Genomic DNA, 15,713 nt, shown 5'->3' with positions numbered 1-15,713 from the left:
TTTACTTATTATTTGGGGGGTTTTTTGTGTCGATTTTGAAGGTTTGCTGGGGATTCAAGCATAAAAACTTCTCTGACTAACACAGTCTTAAAGCTGTGAAAGCAACTGCCATTTATTGATCTTTTCTTAATTACAAGAGTCAATGGAATTTGTGGTTCACAGCCTTGCCAGAAGCCACTTATGTGGCATACCCAGTTAAGCAATCACTTCTAATAGCAAGTGATCAAATGATATGCTGCTTTGCCAACTGAAAACAGCCAAGAACAAACATTAAAGAGAGTAAAATCCAGTCTGGAGACACATCGCTCTACACGATTCTCTGTACATTGACAGAACAAGTTTGCTTTTCATGTGTAGATTTATGAAATAATATAGCAAAAAAATAAATGCACTCAAGATCAAAATCCTTTTTATATGCATAACAAAAACACAGTTTGAAGCAGGGCGTTGAAACAACAGTCCACCTACATGTGCAGTCGGTAAAATTCCATGTTCAGTAGAGATGTTGATGCTGATTGTAAGCACAGAGCTAACCTCCCATCATGATTAGAGCATAAATCTGAGATATTGAATGGCACGCAGTCCCCACAGCAGGTTCCAGAAAGGCATTGATTCATGCCAGCACTTGGAAACAATTGCTCTGATATGCATGGAGTAAATATAATCAATAACAAACGAGTTGCATAGATTTTTCAAATAGAAGGCTGTGCTTTACAATTTAGCATAACATGTTGGATTTATTAGCCAGAATGTTCTGGGAGAATCTGGGTATGGCCCACCCATGTGGAAAGAACCCCACATAGCTTCTGGTGGTTACAGGTTCGCACCATTAGTGTGCGACTGTTAAGCGCTTTGGGCTTTAATAAAGGGAGAAAAGTGCTCTATAAGGTACAATGGGCACAATTTTTCAGCAAAATGATGTTAAATTGGGATTTCCTCCCACAGTCCAAAAACATGCATCACAGGGTAACTGGTGATTGTAAATTGTGACAAGGTGTGAATGTTTGAGGGTGTGACCCTGTGATGAACTGACAACCTGTGGGATAGGCAAGATATGGATCTATGACCAAAAACATAGACTAGACATTGGTTGAATCAGAATTCTTCCCCTTGCCCTCTGGTTTCTCCCTACTCCTCCAATTGTAGGGCCATTTGCTGGTGTCCAAACTTTTTTTTTCTTTTAAGGAGGAGCTGTAGGAAATTAGTGCTGACTATCCCTCGACCAGTAGAATGTTCCACGTCAAGCTGTGCCGTGAAGGAGAAACTAATTTCTTCATGTGGGTGAGCTCTGAAGCACTGAAGTTTACATTGACAGTGCTAATAATGTCCGACTTTGAAGACATTATTTTTCAATTTTTCCAGTATCCATTCGTAGGGGTAAGTGTAGGGGTAGGAAGAAGCCGTAGGGGTAGGAGAGGAATCGTATTCGGCCATAGAATTGTGACCAAAAACATAAACTAGACATGAACTATTGACCAAAGGCATGAAACTAGACAGGTCCTATTATCAAAGCTAAAACTTGTCATGGTACTATTTAACCAAAAATATAAATTAGACCAAAAACATTCGCATCCCCAAATCATCACATATTGACGTTTCGTTTAGGCCCCCTTCGCATCACTTTTTGACGTTTTGGGTGTCCCCAACTCATCGTTTTTTGACGTGTTGGCTTTTCTTAAAATCAAGGGTCCACAGTCCTCGGGACGCGGTAGCAGATACAGTGCTGGATGTGCACTGGTCCTTGGAATGCGTTCAGTACCGTACCCTAGCTCAGTACCGGTATCCTAACCTTAACCCAGTACTGGTTCACTTCTGGTACCGCGTTCGGTACCGGTTTGGGTCCGATACCGCATCTGGTCCAGTGTCGGGTTAGGGTACCGGTAGCAGGTTTGGGTTCTGGTGCGCTATGCGTTCGCGATACTGGACTGGATCTTGTTTGTGGTCCGGATGTTGGGGACCAGAGATGTACTGGAAACAGCCAATACGTCAAAAAAAAAACACGACTTGGGAAACCCAAACGTCAAAAAGTGACACGGACAGGTCTTTAACCATATGTCAATATGTGATGACTTGGGAGTGACAATGTATTGATTAGACCTGTGACCAAATATATAAACTAAGCTGAAACTTATGACCAAATACAGAAACTAGAAATAGATTTGTGACCAAAGACATACACTAGAAATTGACCAATGCGCAAAAACATACAACTAGATAATCCCTATTGTCAAATATCGACCTTGACATGGACCTATAACAACACTTTTAGTTTAGATATGGACATATGACCAAAATCCTAGACTAGACTTAGACATGTGACCAAATATATAACCCAGATATCTAGGCATTATTTAATCTAGCAGCACTTGGGATAGGCTCCAGAAACATGACCCTAAAAGGGATTCAGTGGGTTTAGAAAATGGATGGATGGATTTTTCTCCATTTGTGTCCAAAAACTTTGGCTAGACTTTACGCCATGTATGACACCCCTGCTGCCGTTAGAGTGTGAGTGCATTATATTGACAAATATACTGATTCAGTTTATCAACAACAACAACAAAATAAGACAACAAGACACCCCCTATCAAAAAGCATGGAGTCATTCTGACTGCTACGGTTATTCGAGGCGGTACTACTGCAGATCTCATTGGTGAAATTTGAATAATGAAACAATGTTTGAATAAAACATGCACACACAATCATTTATACAACCAAGTCAAGACAATGCAGAGTTTGAATTTTGAAATGATTGACTCGCTAGATCAAGTGCTAAGTTTTTTTGCTAAACATTGATCACACTTACTGACTACTAATGTAAAAACAGGAAAATGTTGACTCACAAATATTCGACAGAAGAAACAAATGCTGTTTTGTTCTTTTGGAACAGAACCAATCTGCCGGCACAGTACTTTATCTCAGTCAGCCATATTTATTAGTTTGAAGGCAGTCCTAGTTTCTCTCAATTCACAGAAAATTAGTCCTATTTAAGATGCAAAACAACAAGAGAGCTTTGTGCAACCAGAGCCCTTTGATGTGCATCTAAAGAGGGACTGAAGCTTCCGTCTGACAATGGGTAATGGAAGGAATATAGATCTGCTGTTATACCTCCAAAGCACTGATAGAATCTTTATTACAAGCCAATTATGCATTTTATATTATTCCTAGGCTTTGTCCACATTTAAAGTCCCATAATCGTGTTTTAATTAATTGTAAAATCGTTCCCAGTGGTCTTTTATTTATGATTAAGTTACATCTTTCAGAAAAAAAACATAGAACATAGTTTCTGCCAAGCGGCAGTAGTTTGTTGCAAATTCGCGTCACAGGTAGTGTGGAGTTTACATGCTCTCCCACTAGCTTACAGCCCATCATACCCCAACCTAATATTGGTGGTGCAAAAACAATGGTTAGAAATATTGAAGCTATAACCAAGTCATACATAGATTTAGTCGACTAGAAGTGGATGTATCGTAACAAAGCTTGCGGTTTCCATCTTTAGCACTTCCATCACACCTACAAGTTTTTCCAAACAAGTCTCCACCTTATTCACATCAATTCAAATACAGAAACACTCAGAAATGCAGTTATTAACTGACTTTTCTCTGTATACGTCCTCCATTATGAGAAAAAATCAGCAGTGTTCCTGAGGAGTGAATTGTGGCTCCGTTTAAATGACGCCAATTTGGTCCTTAAAGAGTTAATATTGCATGATGGAGCAGCAGAAGCTGTCTGTGAAGGTACCATGTGTTACAGCCAAAGGGATTTTTCCATATAATAGCTCTGAGCCCGCACCTGAACCTTGCACGGCGCATTTAGAAGAATTTACATCTCGAAATAAATGCGGAGCAACAACGCCGCACTACAGAAATAATGGCGCGAATAGAATAATGCCCTTCAAATTTTCCCATAAATATAACTGACATTCTAGAGTGGTTCTTTTCTCACTGCATTATGGCTCGAAACATTCCTTGAAATTGTGATTACACATGTACGAATCAGTGTCCATCACTGCTGCCAGCCTCATAAGTGGAAGCCGGCTAGAAAAATGAATGAATAAAAAAAAAGGAGTATGAGAGTTAGGTGTGAGGACTGGTGGGGGGAATGAGGAGGCAGGATGTATAGGGGAAAATTGGTTGGGGAAACAACAGAGAGAAGGGACAGGCAGGGAAGTGGAGATAGCGATGCTGGAGTGGCGGAATCAGACAGGTTAGAACGGAGGGATGGTTGGAGATCACAAAAGGACGGTGGTGAAAGAAGAGTTTTTTCCTCTGGAAGCTGAAAGCCGCTTTTATCTGCCCTCTCATCTTTGGCCTAAGTTTAGAAAACCCTTTTACATACTCCTCGCATAGAGCTCATCCCAGCACCCGTCATTTGACAGTAATCACCAGTCTGCCTTTTGACATCCTACAGAGTTTTTTTTCCTGCAAAACGGTGCTAAACGGAACAGCTTTCAAAAGAAAAAATGCCCAAAAAGTTTGGTTTAATTACAGCCCGAGACAAGATCAAAGCACGCTCATCAAAACCCTAAAAGCTTCGCTTCCTCCGTCTGTAAAGTTAAAAAATAATCACGCATAGCATAAGGTCAGACAAACTTTAACTAGGAACATGAACGTACACATTAACGCCTGAGTAAAGACATACTCCTCGCTGACACCCAACCTTAGTGAACGCTAGAAGCAGAAGGAAAACAAAGACATTAAAGTGCGACTGACTAACGGAGGATGACATGTCCAAAGCGTGTCACTAATTATGCCCCCATTGCTGCAAACTGTTCACTTACTCTGATCAGCTTAAACAGATGACGGAAGGGAAAGTTAGTCATAGAAAAATGGTTTTTTTTTTAAAGTTTCTTATCGAGATGCACTAATTGTGACATGAACAAAGCAAATGCACTCAAACAAAACCTTCAATAAATAGGAAATATGTCAAATAACACTTTAGGTACAGTGTTGACATTGTTTAGGACCATTGAGGCACCTCATGATTCAATTCAATTACGATTCAGATGGCAAAACGATTAAATTATGACACAACTATCAATGATCTGCATTGTTTTGGAAATATTTCTCTTTACTACAAGAAAGTGGACCAATATTACTTATTTTTCCTCACCAAAGTAAGATTTTAAGTAAAGACAAGATCACTTTACTTGTTTAACTTTTATCAAGAACCTACAAGTTTTGGTATATTTTGTTTGTTAATCAAAAATCTTTTACTGCATCAAAAGGGGAAAAAAATGTTCTCTGAACTCAACAACCTTACAGTGATCATTAGACCAGCTTTAATGAAACGCACGTTAACTTACGCTAAACTAAATAAACAGTGTCTAGCTAGCTACACATTGTGATTTTGTAAATTTGTCGAGTTCTCCACATATTTAATTTTGTTGTGACATAACTTGCACATTGCACGACTTTCATCCAATTGACCCTCAACGCTATAAAAGCCAAAATGCTTCCGCTTGTTACTTTTACTTTAAATCATATTAATTTTTTGATCATCGATTATTTAAAATTCAGAATTGTTTATGGACCGTAACAAAATCGTTTTTTCCCCACCACTAACATAAAATTTGCAGATTTAGTCACATTGATTTATGCTGATTACATAAACTATCTAAGAGTTACAGTAGGTCAAAGAGCGTGTTATTTAGATAAAATATTTATTTTGTAAAACTCCGACTCTGATCATCTTTTGATCTACTGTTAAAGCATTTCCAGTGTTTATTATTAGAATTATGCTGCTTTTAAAAAAAGCTGCAGTTTTCTCATAAGAATGTAATGATTAATTGATTAATTTATGAATCGATTTATTTTCCTACAATCCAACCAGATGGATCTGTCTGAGCCAAGTAGTTAATCAAATTGATCTATACCATTATAAGACCCTTTTCAAAATGAGATAAATCTATAAATGATCATGGAAAATACCATTTGGATTAAGAAAAGGGCATCTTACTATAATGTAAAATGACAAATGATTTAAATAAAGAAATACTCAAAAAAGTAAATTTAATCTTAATTTTCTTTATAAATCCTCATTGTTAAAAACATAATTTTTATTGAATGGACCGTTAAAGCGTTTTATGGTCAGTTTATTTCAAGATAAAAGTTCAACCAATCAGGGTTTCTGCTGTCAACATGTCCCCCAGCTGCAAACATGCTTAAATCTTCTCATTTATGAGCTGAAACTGCGAGTTTTTTTACTGTAATGATGAACAAGTTTGCAGACAGTGGGTGGCAGAATCTGGAAAACAAGCTCAGCAGTGGAAATTGCTGGGTTTACAGTTTGTGGCTGGCTGTTTACTTTGTGATGTGGTGTGGCTGACTGGTCCCAACATGTTCGGTGAATCCTCACTGTCAGTGTTGGAAAAGCTCGACATTCGTGACAGGATTTGAGTCTGAGGGGAAGGGATTTCTGGATCCAGACATTAGAGATTCTTCTCCACTAACTCTATTAGATTGAATAGTTTTTAGAAGATTAATGATTCGTTTAGTTTTAAAAAGTTGAAATTTTACAAGTTATTTAGAAATTTAAGAAGGCTATAAAATTAATAAAGAAACTAAGGATGGTTATTTGGTTTAACCTTTTTATACCAGGGTTTTAGCTCCAATGTTTAGATTGTTTTGACTTTTGTAACCGTTTATGCGATTAAACTAATTCCACCAGATTTTAAAGTGGAGTAAAGCAGGCTTGAAATACTATACAGTAGTAAAATACTTATAGAATCAATGTAATTAGTGGATTCTGTTGTGTAGCAATGCAGACTAAAGACGATTTAAAAAAAGTAATGTTCCTCCTGCTGACTGTATATAGAGAACTGGACCAAGTGACCCCTAACCTCTTCAAATAGGAATTACCTGCTTGCTCCAAGAAGCCAAAATCCCACAGACTTCTACTCAGAAATAAACACCAATCCATTCATTTTATTTGTCAGAATAACCCTTCTTCCTCTGATATTTTTTATCATAACATCTTTCTGCTAATCCTAATTTTTTTTCATGATTTCTTTTTTCTTATCCACGTTATTCAGGTCATAAACTGACCAATCAGACACCTCAGTGAACTCATTGAAATGCTCTCAGTGGAATCACGAGTCACAAGTTTACTCATGATTGACAACAGTCGTTTCCATAGAAACGTGACTCAAATCGACTCAGACCCATCGTTGTCATCTGGTTCCAACATTTCAACATTCATATCCCTAAAAATGGCAACTGAAATGGCTTCATTTCAGAGGTAAGGCGTTTTCTCATAGTGACATCACACCCGCTTTGTCCAGTTCTATATATACAGTCCATGTTTCTAGGAATTAGCTGATTCTCGTTCATTGCATAAACGGTTAAAGAGTTACAATTTTTCAGACTATGTTTTTTTTTTTTTTTAAGGTATCACTGCCAACATCTCCGTTACTAAAGGGTTAAGGGCTATAAAACAAATTTAGGTGCAAACATCTGGAATCAACTACAGACAATACCATGTGAATTTAGCGGACACCAAGTGGAAATAAAATAAAAAAAAATAAATAAATCGTCACTGTTTACAAGGATATTTCTTAATTTACTTCAGATTCCCCCTAGAGCTCAAAAACATTTTTCATGTTGAACGGTGAGTATAAATGGAGAAACTGTGTATTTGTGTGGTAATTTGGTCTTCATTTGGTTTATGATAGTTGGGGTAGGCTCCAGCCACCACTACTATGACTCCCCGCAGTATAATATAGATAATAACCAAAAGGTCAGATATGGTTGACCTGTATCATCATTTTTTTTTTCTTTTTTAAGCACAGATGTAGTTCTGTTCATTACTGTACTGGGCAGTTGTTTTTTTTTTTTTTTCCTTAATCTGAAACAGCTTGTTTATCCTCTGGTGTTAAGAATTTTTTTTTAATTGCATTTTAATCAGCAATATTCCTCACATATCTCAGATTTTTTTTTTTTTTTTCCCTTTCAGTCACTTGGCTGCGTCCAGTTTGTACTCAGATTACTTCTATCTTTCTAAAGATGAGTCAGTAGTCGGAGCAGGCAGAAAATGATGGGGGGATTAGCGTGCTATCCGCTACACTACATCAGCTCCAGCGACAGCAAATTATTGCTGCTCATCCTGTAGTGTTACTACACAGCAGTGGCAAACAACTAATTATATGTACAGTATAAATAGCAACAGTAGGGAACATTCTGCCTGCATGTTTGCTGATTATGGAAAAATAAACTGAAGTTAAATTCATTTCCCCAACAATGTCCTTTTTTTTAGAATATTTCTACATGTCAAAAAGAACCTGCTTTGAATTAACTGAACATTGTGATGCTAAAAGCTGGGTATAAAGCATTTAGCAGAATAGATAATAAAATGTCGTTTTATTGACAGAATAAGAGTCACTTGTTTGTTTTTAAAGACTCGCTACGATAAAAATTGTGTTTTTGCTGTTTTTATCATGCTCTTGTAGCATTTTTTTGATGATGGAGGACATATGCAAAGAAAATGAAGCTGAAAATGGCATTTCTGAGTATTTATTCATTCAAATTGTTGTGAATCACGAGCAGACATAAAAATGCAGCTTAAAAAAGACTAAATGTTGATGTGGAAAATATGCAACGGTGAGCCACAAGCTCTGCGTGCTTAAACCTCTCAGTAATGGGGAGAGGAAGGGGGGCGGGGTTACCCAGTGCCAGCAGACCCTCCCACAATTCAGAGATGAGTTTCTAATGAGCTACTGCAGAAACTGTGTCAAGAGTCTGCAATCTGAGGCTCTAAATCTCTTAAGTTTTTGAGAAACTTCAAACGATTTAAATAAAAATGTGTTTGTAGTTTTGGTTAGTTTAGGATAACCAAACACTAAATCAACTTTTTTTGGCTGTTGACCTCTATAACCAGGGCTTTAAACGTGCTGTCTGTTGCCAATTTTTGACAAATTAAAATAAACGTGTTTAATTCTTGAAAATATAGTCAAAAACTGTCTGTGTGCTGCCCCCTTCAGGTTGAACTGAGGTATTACAGTTGAATTTCGTGATTGGCCAAACTAAGTTCCACGTCATTTCAGAAGTCCCACGTCATGATCTGCCGCTTAATGATAACAGTCCCGTTCCCCAAGCCCCGCCCCTCTCACTGGATTTTCACACTTCAGCTGTGGGTGGAGTCAGCCTCTAACTTCCCTGTTTGGTTATAGTGTTTTTAATATAAATGTTGCATTATGTTCATGATTTTTTTGCATTATTATTTTTTTTTAATTTGGATCCTACACCAATATTTATAATCGATAGCAAAATAAAAAAAAAAAGTCTCTATATTCATAATGATAGAAAATGTTTGACTTGGCTTTACATTTTTAGCTCAGCAGGAGGATCTTATTTGACACATTTCACTTTTACAGGACTTTGCATTCATTTCCAAAATGTTGCATTTAAATATTACAGTAATGGAGTAAAAGAGACTTAAATTTTCCAGTGTTTAATCATTTCAACTTCCTTTACTTTTGAAAGGATTTTGCATGTGCTGCCGTCAAAAGTGAAGGTACTTAAAATGATTAAACAGTAAAAATGTAACATACTTTTAATGTTACATTTAAAAGCAATATTTTGTACACAAATGGCTGAGTAGCTACAAATAAATAAATTAAGCATATTTTTTAAATATTTAGGTTTGTAGCTCTTGTTCGGTTTTAGTTAGTAAGAAACTGAACCAAGTGGCTTCTTTAGTATTAAAGGTTGCAGACCCCTAACCTATGAGACATTGGGGTTTGTATTATTAAAATAATTAGAATTCAAAGAATTCTAAAAACAATTTTAAGATAGATTAAAGGATGATCAGGGTGGGTCTTTAAACACATTTCTTTTTAAATAATTGACTTGAAAAAGTTGTGTACTATGTTTTCTTTGAGCCCTTTTTCGTGTGTGTACGATTCTTTGCATTTCTTAACATTTTCCCCAAACTTAAATCTAAGAGTACCATCGGATTTATCATTAAAAAAAAAGGTTGAAAACGTATTAAACCATCTTTAAAAATCTATTTTTAAAAGACCTACGGTGCAGTATCACAATAAGCCTTTTCCACACGAGAAGCTTTGCACACAAGCTGATCCGGTTCTCTTGGCGAGTACGAAACACAAAAACACACAAAGAAAATCACGCATTAATCTTGTTATTGAATGACCCACATGCTCCTTTTTTTTCCCACAACACACCACTGCATGGACTACAGAGATGGTATAAGGCCCGTCATCTATCTATGCCAGTTATGGTTGAACACGAGGTAATGCTACAACATTCGTTCTTGGACTTTTGATTAAACAGCAGGAAGGAGACGAACTGGAATCCTCCCTTCTGTTACCAGCAGACAATTCAATCAAATACCTTTTTAAAAACATCTTACCTTTCAGAACTCAAGCAGCTTTTCCACGAGTTCAGGAGCTGTGGGAGAAACAATAATAATAAAAAAAAAAGTTAAATAAAAGAATTTTATTCATAAAAACACTGACGTCATTTGTGGGAAATGCTTCAAAAGGGATTAGCTATGACAAGTTTTCTAATTAGAATATAATTCTAATCACAGTCACCACAATGCAATGTTCTGGAGCCTTGTGCTAAATTAGCAGAGCCATAGCTTCTTACAGTGTAAAGGGCAAACATTTATTACCCACTGATTACATATGGCAGGCATGTGTGTCTGGCACTTGAGTCCTTGTAATTTTCCAACCCCTTACAAAAATCCTGTCTGCACTGATAGTCAGCCTCCTTTTCAAAGTGGTGTTTTTCCAATTTATTTTACTGAGACTCAAAAACAAAAGGGAGGAAAATGGGACTTTAGTGGGCTGTGGGCAGCTTTTTACTTTAGCGCTAATTAAAAGGACGGAGAATAAACCGGGAGAAGGAGTCGGGAAGTAAAACCGGTGTACGGCGATGCTGATTGTGTGGATGTCACTTAGCTCTTGTGAATTTTCACTGCACTCACTTAAAAAACAAACAAAAAAAAGAGAACCAAGAGGGATGGAGGAAGAGAATTAGCAGTGTGGCTGATAAACAGAATATCTCCATGTTCTGTTCCAACCCCTCTTTTTTTCCCAGATGGGAGATAAAAATTCAAGCTTGGCAAAAGTTCTGAACACACTTGATTCTGGCGAAAAAATATGACTGCAGAGAATAAAGTGGCTGAATTGCTGCTGTTAAATTTGCTGAAACAGGAATTTATTCCTACTTTATATGCAAGCTATAACTTAAGATATGTTAACACCGGCTTTCGCAACGTGAATACTTTTAATAAAAAAAGCCTGTAAATGCATATCCCTTGTGCTATCCTATGGGGTCCAGATGACCCAAACGTTACATTGGCGTGTTATCCATCCTATCCCAAAAGTGGACAAAGGCGGACAGGATTTCATGGACACCAGTGAAAATCAAAAATCAGTGGAAGAAAAAGTTCAGTGCCCTGTCTTGTGGGGTCCAGATGACCCCACTCCCAACGTTAACATAGCCATGATAGCACAAGGGTTACCCCGGTTATACTCGTTTATCTGCAGTTTTGGGTATTCACAGATGTTTTTTTTTTTTTAAGTTATAGGACTCTTCTGGTTTGTCACAAAAACGGAGACAACTCAAGATGCTTGCATAAAACTTTTGCATCCGAAAGAGGTGTTGCGGTGCTGTAGTGTATCTCCCCTCTTGGATTCGGGGTATTCGCGGACGTCTCCAATCCTTAACTCCTGTAAATAGGGGGAGAGTACTGTACATGTTTGGACTTTCACGTTCAAAACACTCAAGCGTCACTACTTTAGGGTTTTTGGGCTCTACGTACAAAACAATGAAAGCACAGAAAGCTAAACCAGTTAAACTTTGACCAATAAGGAACTCAGAATGGATAGTGACGTATTAGTGACATCGTTTTTGATTGATAAAAGGGCCAACCGTTTGAAAATAGACCATAAAGGAGAAAATGATTGTAGCTGTTTGTGTCCAGCTGGATTTATAACTCCCAAGTCTTTCATATTGAGGAATAGAGCTGGGAAATAAAAAGCCTGGAGATTTGCACCTCTTTGACATTTCGCATCAATCTTCTTCCAACTGTAGTGCAGAGTATTGGGTTGCAGCAGTCCGGTGTGAACAGCATATGTTAAAAGTGCGTTCAAGAATGTGGGTTTCGTCACATGGTCGGTGTCAATGTAGCATTAGCGTTACTGAGACTAAATAGCTGCAGTTTGTTGTTCTGCACGCTGCCAGCTTTCTGCTGAGTAAGCATAAAGTAATAGGTAGACTGAAATCCCTTACTTGTGAGAATATTTATTTTTTAAAAAGGTGAAAAAAAAAATCCTTGGTTAAAAACAACAATTTCAAAATTTGAATTCCTGTTTGAGATTTCCAAATAAAAAATTCACAGCTGATTCTGCTGAGTAAAGCAGAACAGAACTTGGACGGAGATAATTGGTGCGTGTGTAGAGGATGATCCATCTCTTTTGCTAAAAAGGTTTCCTTAGCCGTGGGGAATACAGAAAATGATTAATAGTTACACAGCAGCAATCAACAGGCAGTAATAGAACCACCTGCCAGAGGTCCTGCTGCCCTGTGCAGATTTATGACTAATAATTGGCCTTGAATGTAGCCACTCTACTACTATCAGAACCTGACAGAGCCGGCTGGTTTGCAGCAATAAGAGACAGAGGACTGGTTGGTTCTCAATAATTTTAAGCAATTCAGCATTTATGAGCAAGTCAGAGCCGAAAGTTTAACAGTACCCATCTTGAATCTCCTGTTTCATGTATTTGAAACACTTGATTTTCTGTCTAATATACATGCAAAACATTCAACAACACACATTAGCATAAAAAGCCATATATTCGTTTAAAATCTGTGCTTGAGGAAAATTGAAAATCTTTCCAACAGACATAGTAAAATAAAAATTGTCTAACTAAAAACTACAGCCACCCATACGTTGCTGCTCAGTATGAACAAATATTCTTCACTCAACAGAAAACCACCTAAAGTTTAAGAGCTGCTTAACGAGGGCTGTATTTATTCAGCCGCTGCTTGACAGCACTTGTAGATTATCCCTTAAACAGACTCAAATAACCATAGTAGCATGTGTAACAGCTAGAGAAATAGACATGATGACCTTCTTAAAACGCCATCTGTTGCTCGGCACCACCACAGCAGTGCGGTGGTAGTCAGCGATGCCTGAAGAGTCACATTTCGCGACACCAACAGTATTTCAAAAGGTAGAAAAAAAACTGAAATAATAAACATCTTTACAGTCTCTGTGAATTGATTTTGCAGCCAGTGGAGATTCACATTTGTGGTAGCAAACTTGAAAGCTGATACTTTTCTGCTTTACATAAACATAGACTGGAAGCATCAAAGCTGGTGAATAGTGTTGATGTACAGTGCACCTAAATAACCCAGGTGATGACAAGCAGTGGTGCTCCATTTCTCCCAACTCTAATGTCCTTTACGTGTACCCCTCCCCTTGTCCACAAACCATTCCATTTTTCCACTTTTTGAAACATTTTCTTTTTCTGGTAGACTTTAGTGTCAGGGTCACTCTCCTTCCAGCTCCACTCCACTCCATTCCTCCATGATCTGTGTCTCTCTGTGTTTTTTCATACCCCCCCTCCCCTCCCTTTCAGGATCCTTTGCCCATTGCCCTCCTGACAGCCACACATCAACCTGGGTGCAATTTAAAAAAGCCCTTCAACAGCTGCCATTCCACAGAGCTAGCTATCAGTCCACCTGCCAAAGCACAGACAGGGTCTCTTTCAGAGAGCAACGGTGAGCGTCAGGTTGGTTCCCCCCTAAGTCCAAATGGACTCAAGGTGAAAGACACTACCTCTAAAAGAGTGCTTCAGTTTGAGACAGGATGAGTGGGGTGGATTTTTCAAAGAAAAGGCTACATAAATTCTGGCGTCTTACAGCCAGCATATATGGTTTGAAATGACATGATGAATAGCCTGGCTTAGTGTAGGCTGATGCATTTGACTTAATATCAGCAATTACGTTCGTAAACAGTACCCTTTGATGCTATAAGAGAAAAAAGCTCCTCAGAGAGCTCTGTTCATAAGGATATTTTGCGTTTCTGCTGAGATCCGTTGCCTCCTGCTGAGTCCGTCTGAGCTAAATCAGTGTTTGTGCACTGAAAGAGAGAAAAGGATCGCATACATTGCTGGCGTAAATGTGCACGCTGCCTGAAACATTCAAGTGAAAACATCTCATTCTAGAGGCTGGACAGCCTGCTGTTGTGCACTTTTCTCCTCCATATGTCTTCGTCAAAAAGCTTGTGCCGAGCATCGGCTGAGGGGTGGAATCTATTCAAGTGCTGTTTTTCCAGTTGCTCCTTCTTGAAAGAAGCTAAATTGGTACTGATACAAGCCCAGATCAGCCCACACTGTCAAATGCAACAACTGGCCGGCGATGACATTCGCAAACACACCATCTGGTCTGTAACATCCATTAGTCATTTGGAGAAACAGCAGGAGATGGATGTGAGAACTGATTTGTGCTGCTCTGTTTTGTTTTATATCCTATTGTGATCTTTTATTCCTCAGTTTTATGCTTACAAGAGGAAATCTTGTAGAGACTGGGGCTTATTCCTCATCTTAGATGTAAATGACAATTAAATGATAGATCTAACACAAATAGACGAGTAAACACTAGGGGTGTGTTTTGGCAAGAGTCTGATACGATACATAAACTGATATGTGTCTCACGATACGATACATATACTGATATGTGTCTCACGATATGATACATATATTGATATGTGTCTCACAATATGATACATATACTGATATGTGTCTCACGATACAATACATATCCTGATGTGTGTCTCACAATACGATCTATATCCCGATATGTCTCAAGATACGATACATATCTGATATGTGTCTCATGGTACGATACATATCCTGATATGTGTCTCACGATACAATACATATCCTGATGTGTGTCTCATGATACAATACATATCCTGATGTGCGTCTCATGATAGAATACATATTCGATATGTGTCTCACAATACGATACATATCCTGATATGTGTCTCACGATACAATACATATCCTGATGTGTGTCTCATGATAAAATACATATTCGATATGTGTCTCACAATACGATACATATCCCTACATGTGTCTCACGATACGATCTATATCCCGATATGTCTCAAGATATGATACATATCTGATATGTGTCTCATGGTACGATACATATCCTGATATGTGTCTGACGATACGATACATATTCGATATGTGTCTCACGATACGATACGTATCCGATATGTGTCTCACGATACAATACATATCCCGATATGTGTCTCACAATACATATCCTGATGTGTGTCTCACATCTCCTCACTTTTGACCTGTGTTGAGCAGACTTTACTACGTGGTATTTTATGTATAGGCCCACTCGGTGTAGTCTTTTGTTCAGTGTAATTTATATTTTAAAGTGAAGCTGTAGTGGTAAACTGCCATTTTGTTTCATATGTGCTTTGTCGTGTTAGTGTTTGTCATTCTTTTCCCTTGTTGCTTGTTATGGATCATTGTGTGAACGGCTATTTAAAATTTTTGGATGAAGATGTCTTGGATCGTATTAAAGTCAGCGAAACTGATCAAATTGAATCGTTCAAGATAAACCAATATCGACTATGAATCGTATCGGCAACCACCAATGATGATCGAATCAATGTTGAATTGAATCGATACATCCCTAGTAAAACTATCCAAACTAAAGGTTTTA

At 37.9% G+C, this 15,713-nt stretch overlaps 1 protein-coding gene across 43 annotated transcripts in view; it reads right to left on the bottom strand.

The window, feature by feature from the left end:
* LOC112155773 (protein tyrosine phosphatase receptor type D) overlaps nt 1-15,713 on the bottom strand; it is a 454,394-nt gene that overhangs the window by 184,692 nt on the left and 253,989 nt on the right. For all 43 annotated transcript variants that reach the window (XM_024287656.2, XM_024287657.2, XM_024287659.2 and 40 more), the window contains one exon: nt 10,366-10,403. The gene's annotated coding sequence lies outside the window, so the exon portion shown is untranslated. The remainder of the gene's footprint in view (nt 1-10,365; nt 10,404-15,713) is intronic.

This window comes from Oryzias melastigma, linkage group LG18, assembly GCF_002922805.2.
Source record: "Oryzias melastigma strain HK-1 linkage group LG18, ASM292280v2, whole genome shotgun sequence".
In the NCBI taxonomy this organism is placed as follows: Eukaryota; Metazoa; Chordata; class Actinopteri; order Beloniformes; family Adrianichthyidae; genus Oryzias; species Oryzias melastigma.
Note: the sequence above shows the minus strand (reverse complement) of the source record. Positions and strands in the feature narration are given on the sequence as shown.